Raw genomic sequence first — 6,532 nt, 5'->3', positions numbered from 1 at the left:
TATTTAAAGGAATACAATTGATAGCAGGTTGCAAAAGCCATAAATGACGGCTTTGAGATAAACTAAGAGCATGTTTAGCGATGTTATGTGCCTCCAAATTCGATGCTCTTCCTTCAAAAAGGAAAGAGCATTATTGGAATTCCTATGCCATAATCTTTATCTCCCGGATGATATGACTATGTTTTTCGCCAGTCCCATCCTTTATGTTTGACACGACACCTTTACAGTCTGATGCAACAATGGTGCTTGTTTGTAACAGCACAAATGACAGGGCCATGACCTCTCGACATGCTAAAGCTTCAACCATAGTGACATTTGCAAGATTTTTTTAGACAAACTCCGAAGTTTTTTATTCAGACGTCACAATGTTTACAGGGACGAAAGAGAGACCGCTCGGCTGTCCCAACCAAACATGTCGGCCAGACGGAAGGGATAATGCATGCTTCGCGAGCTTGTGAGCCTCAATATTCGAGCTCCTAAATTTGTGAGAAATATTACAGACTTGGAAAGCTAATGTATGCTCTATTATTTCATGTATGATCGCACCATACTCTGTTGGATTATTTTCTTGGATATCTTGTACCACCACCTTCGCATCCGAGGCCACTTGGATGTTTGCCATGTTCAAATCATCAGCTAGAGCTAGTGCCTCCCTGATCGACATGCATTCGAGAGTCGCCGGTTCAGATATGCCTCTGAAGACCACTGCCAAGGCTCCCAAGAAGTGACCAGCTGAATCTCTGGAAATCGCAGCTACAGCTCCATGTCTTCTTCCTCTCCGCACTGCAGCATCAACATTAAACTTTGCCAGCCCTCCAGGTGGAGCGATCCGACCTGATCGTCATGGCACAGGTCTTCCAGTTTGCCTTGAATTGATGGATTGCAGTGCGTTGAGTTCATTGACGTATGAGTGTACAAATGCTTGGACTGAAGACGGGCTTTGATAAATATGCTCATATATTGCCTTGCGGCGTGCTCCCCACAATGCCCAAAGAGTGACCACAAAGGTTGTAAAACTCATCATGAGATAGCGCATCTTGCATGAAGAAAAGCCACCTCTTCGGATCCGGTTCCTCGTTTTTTCTCAGCACATCAGTAATATGCTCACAAGACAGCACCCACGTGCTTCGAGAAATTATGCAGTTAAGTAACGCGTGCCTCCAAGTATCTTCGGCTCCACAGAGGCAACACGCGGCCGTGTCCACCATTTTACGGTGATGCAAGAGTGCCGCCGTCGGAGTGGTATGCCTAGCCAATCTCCACAAGAAGACCTTTAGCTTCGATGGTACCCTGATTCCCCAAAGTTTTGTCCAACCCTCCCTATCTGCGTGTGAGTGAGACGACCCCTCTTGCTCATATAACCATGCTTCACGACTTAACTTCATCTGTTGAATCATCCTATAGGCGGTTCTCACCGAGAATATACCCCGCATGTCTTCGCTCCATGCCCAAAAGTCGAATGACATTTGCAAGTGGATCTACAAGGTCGACAGGGTGGGCCGTGGGATTTTTAGACAGGAAATTACAGATGGGCCTGAGAAAGAAAAGCCCAACAAACTCGTCCCGACCCGTCTAGCCCAACAAACAACGCACCCGATTCTCAAGATTGTCTCAAAAAAAAGGACCTGATTCTCAGGGGGGGGGGACGCACCTAGGGGACACTGGGACAGACGCACCGAGGCCCTGCGCGTCCCCGACCTCGGCGGCTCGGCTCCCGATCTCGCTGGCTCGCTGCCTGTCTCGCCGGACGCCGTCAGCCATCGCTGTCTGCCTCGTCATCTCTAGACGCCCAGGAGCCGCCCCGCCCGCCCAGCGCTCGGTGCCACCGCGCTTCCCTGGCGCGTCTGCAAGCCGGGCCGGTCGCCCAGTCCGCTCTCCGCCGATTCCGTCACTCGGCCGGCAGTAAGCCTTGATCCCTGTTTGAGGACTTAAGGTAAGTTGTCCACTGTGGCACTGCCCATTCCCCAATTTCTGATTTAGGGTTTGCTCTTTGCTGTCTATTGCATCAATCAGGTGGAAGAGTCAAGTCTATTGTTGCGTTAACTAAACAACCGGACATGCTATCCAGTACATGAACACACAGTCCTGTGAATACATACACATAATTTTTCTATCCACTGCATGAACACCTGATCAGTGACAAAATAATGATTTTTCTGATTGTTTGCCACTCTAACAATGCCACTCTTTACAAATTGACAATGCCACAGAGTCTTTTTTGAACTTCTCAAGGTACGTATTATGTAGGCTTCTCTTATGCAAAATTGAGAATTTAAGTATGTCTGTAAGACCATATTGATCTATTTCTATGTGCTATTGGTAAATTAATTAGAACGTTGGCATGTCATATTTGTTGTCAAAAGGAAAGATGGACCACCCTGCTCGTTAGGGCCCCTTTATTCAAAGTTGTTTGTGTGACAATGTATGAGACTTGACTCTGTGATTAAATTAGTAGGATAGAAAATTTTGATTATTGGCTAGCAGACAGGTTTGATTTTGACCTGCAAAAACTGAGATGCAGAGTTAAATACCATCCATCGAGATTTACTGTCCCAATACAAGAAATGGGTGGAAAGATAATACGAAGAATGAGAATTAGGAGAAGATAATACAGTGATGGTCCTTCTTCTGAATTGTCCTTGTTGAGAGAGACTTGAGACAGTTTGATGGACCAAATGCATATATGAATGTTGTATCGTTGATGTTGGACCTTTCTGGACTTTCTTCTTTTGAATTTGTGAATTGTTGGTCAGTGCATGCCTATATTATCTTGTAGTATATGGTAATGTATTGCTAGTTCTTTAGCAAAGGTCATGCCATATTTTTCTTGCACCGAGCCTTGACCGGCTTGCGAGCTTCAAGAGCTTGGCCGGAGGCTTGGGCCTGGCTTGTTGGATCTTCGAGCCCTGAGCTTTCTGTCCAGCCTTAGTTGTGTTGTAATATTTGGAAATTTCAAACATATTTAGTTAAGTCTAATGTTGTGAGACTTGATTAAGCTATTCATATTGCTCTTCTGGTCAATTTCTTATTACTGTGTGATGTCAGATTCTTTTGTAGGTGGCCCACTCTATTATTTGTTTCTAGCTCAGCCACTGCCTCAGAATAGCTTAGGACCTGAGAAGTCCTTTACTCCATAAGGCAAAACAATGGAGGACTGTGCAGCCACCCCTGTTCGCCGCCCTGCCGACCCCTCCTCCCCATCCCTAACCCCGTCTCCCTTGTCTCTGCGCCAGTGGCGCCCAGCGGCGCAGCGCAATCTGCGCAACCAGTGGTCGCGCCTGCTTGCCGCCAAGACCCGGTGGCTGGACGCCGCCGCCAGCGGCCGCTCCCATGCCGCCACACTCGTCAACGCCTACCTCTCCCGCAGGTTGTCCCCTCTCTTGCTCTGTGTTTCGGCGACACTTGAGTTTTTGAGATTTTAGTAACTAGTAACTGACCGCGCCTTGGGCTTGTCATTTTGTCAGTTACATGCCAGGGATGGATTTGGGGGTGCTCAAGGACATGCCCAGGATCCGCGACAGGGCGAGCGCCAAATTGGCCCACAAGGAGGTAGCTACGCTGTCGCCAGGAACTCGGCCAATCCTCCTCAGCAGTATATGGTTTAATTTTCTTGTTCATCTCCTCATTTTCATGTCCCTTGCTTGGTTCAGGTGCAATGCCGCGAGATGCTTCTATCAGCCTACAAGGAGATGGTAATGCTTCATACAAAGCCCATGCTTGTTCATGTCATTTTAGTTGGGACCCTGTAAGCCATTAATGATTGTTTGACTTTTGGTGCTCTTCCTATTTCCTGGTAATAGGTCTGTGCCATGTCCGACTTGGTTAAAGCTTCTCATGCCATGCGGATCATCCAAAGTATCTGCTGGTAGCCCACTAGTCCGATTTACTGATCGCCAGGATGATTTGAATGATTTAGGGGATGGTGGAGGAGCTCCAGTATACAGATGGGTCTCCATGTTAGAATTTGGTGGGTTACTCGCATTTTTTTATGCAAACTGGATTAAGTTCCATAATCTTTATTTCCCCTTCCCATGTGACTTTACTTGGTTTTAAGAGATTCAGAAATTTTTGTTCTGAAATACGTACTAGGATTCGGATAGACAGATGAACTTTCTTTTCATTTGTGTTTGGCATGACAGAAATGCATGCTTCGAATCGATTTTGTGTAGTTTGGGAAATAGCTCCAACTTAGTCAGAAAGTCAAGTGACTTTTATATAGTTAGTAAATAATTTGCAAGTTATTCAGTGTAGCACTGCCACATTAGATCAACTTTACTGAATAAATATCTAGTTTCTTATATTCAAAGTGATTTGTCCATAATTTCTTTCTAAAATAGCTACTCAAGATCAGATCTTCCTGATCCAGCAAGATACGGCTAACATATTGATTTGTTTTATTCGTGAATTGATCTCAGAAAACCTCGCCAAAGAGCTTGTTGAGATGTTTGTTTCAGAGCTACAATTGAAGGTATGTCATCACACAATTCTGCTATGTTTTAGCTTGTGCACTTAGAAATCGCTTTTTTTTACATACCCGTTTCTCCTGAACTTTTGGAAAATTCCTGACAGTGGAAATCACTTTGAATGTAGAGACTGATTGTCTTGGACTTCCTGTCAATTAACTTAAAAGAAGGTGCAGGTCCTTCATTAGAATGGTCAGATGAGCTATATGACGGGGAATTGTACGAATTTCAGAGTATTGCCTTGGGGTCTGGAGACAGCTTCCCACTACCTGAGAATTGGAAGGCTGATGTCTTTCAGGGACGGCGACCTGGACATGCTCCATCCCATGAGGTTTTACAGGTGTTGATCCAATTTTTGCAATAGTGTTGCATGTATTCCCTTAGAAATCAACTGTCTCTGTCCTGATGTTTAGATCTTTAATTGTTTGTTTGGTAGACTCGTTGTAAATAAAGGATGAGAGCGGCATCTTTGGTTTAGATCAAATGTGTTATGCTCATTGCAGCATGCTTTCTAACGAGGGTTCTGTCTTTTCAATTATTATTTTACAGGTTTATTTAACCTGTTGGCTTGCTAATGTGAACATCAAGACGAGTAGGTAATTGCTCCATCTGCTTTAGCTTTGGATTTTACAAACTATTCCCTCCGTTCCGAATTACTTGTCGTAGGTATGGATGTATCTAAATGTATTTTAGTTCTTGATACATCCGTTTCTCCGACAAGTAATTTGAAACGGAGGGAGTATAAGGATACCTGAATTTCGAAATTAAGCTGTATCATATGGCTTTGGTGATAATGTGATAGTATTGATCTCTTGATTTTATTTTCAGAGTTGACGAAATATTTGAGCTTGTTGGGGAAGAGATGCAGATCAAACTGCGTTGAAGATTTTGATGCATAGAATTTAAGTGGGAACCATTCGGGAATGTTCAGGTTATTTTTTTCCTTAACGGAAGTGATTTAGGCTAATTAGCCTGTGTGATATGCCCTGAGAAAGAGGGCTCATCTAATCTTTCTCAAATGCATTACTGTTAGCTTGAATACAGTTGCCCAGGCCCACCAATTTGTGTAACAAGGCTGAGCCATGAGCCCACCAGTTCCTGGAAATCCAGAATGCCTTGCCTCTGTTTGACGTTCCAGATAGTAGTACGTAGCTATCGCTAATCCACCTGATCACTTGGGAGATTTGGCGCGAACGAAACAGAAGACTGTTCCAGCAGGAAACATTGGGCCTTCACCCCTTTTAGTCGACTCGTTAGAGATGGGATCAAGCTGTGGAACCTGGCGGGAGCTGAAATCCCTTTCGACCCGGGTTGAGTTCCTGTTTGTGTTTTAGCAGGAGTTGTTCTTTCTTTTCCCTTATTTCCTTTTGAGCCTCTCCCTTGGTTTGGCTCCGACCCTCTCTCTGGGTCTTCCCTGTACTTTGTGTTTCCCTCCTGATCAATGAATTTGGTAGTCCACTACCAACATTCAAAAAAGGAAAAAGAAAGATAGTGCTAGAACGTAGCTGAGAGCAGCCTGACACTAGACTCTTCAAGTGCCAATTTCAGAATCTGCTCATGGCTAGTTTATTTTCAGACACAGCCGGACAGTCGAAATATGTGAGAGAGAAATCAAGTCACCACTATTCTCCGAGTTCTTAATATGTCTGCACACCTCCATGTTCTTGTTAAAGGTATACATGGCATCTCTCCGCCCTTGTTTTGGGTGGTGCTGCCTTGCTCGTTTCCAGCATTCGTCTTGCCATCACCAACTTTGCTCTAGGCCACAGAGTGCAAGCTAGTACAGTACAAAAGATGCCACGAAGGAGCAATTCATCAGTGCTCGCCCAGGGGTTAATGCTAGCACAGCACAGCACAGGAGGAGCCCAACTTATGAGTCAGGAGGATTGTCATGATTGGCTGCAAGGAACAGCATAGCACAGGACCCCCAAAGCTCTTTTAAAACTTGGCCATGCTGCCATGGACAAGCGAGACAATCCAGGTGCCTGTCTGCTGCATGCCCTGCCTGTTCCATTCCACTCCATTTAAAGGGATAGAAAAAGGAAATGAACGTTCACATGATCACATCC

At 45.0% G+C, this 6,532-nt stretch overlaps 1 pseudogene; it reads left to right on the top strand.

Moving 5' to 3' along the window:
* The first annotated feature begins 1,631 nt into the window (after positions 1–1,631).
* LOC123092986 (uncharacterized) lies at positions 1,632–5,536 on the top strand (annotated as a pseudogene).
* Positions 5,537–6,532: the final 996 nt, after the last annotated feature.

The sequence above is a fragment of the Triticum aestivum genome, chromosome 4B (assembly GCF_018294505.1).
Source record: "Triticum aestivum cultivar Chinese Spring chromosome 4B, IWGSC CS RefSeq v2.1, whole genome shotgun sequence".
Lineage (NCBI taxonomy): Eukaryota > Viridiplantae > Streptophyta > Magnoliopsida > Poales > Poaceae > Triticum > Triticum aestivum.
The sequence above is the reverse complement of the archived record's forward strand: the minus strand, read 5'-3'. Positions and strand labels throughout refer to the sequence as shown.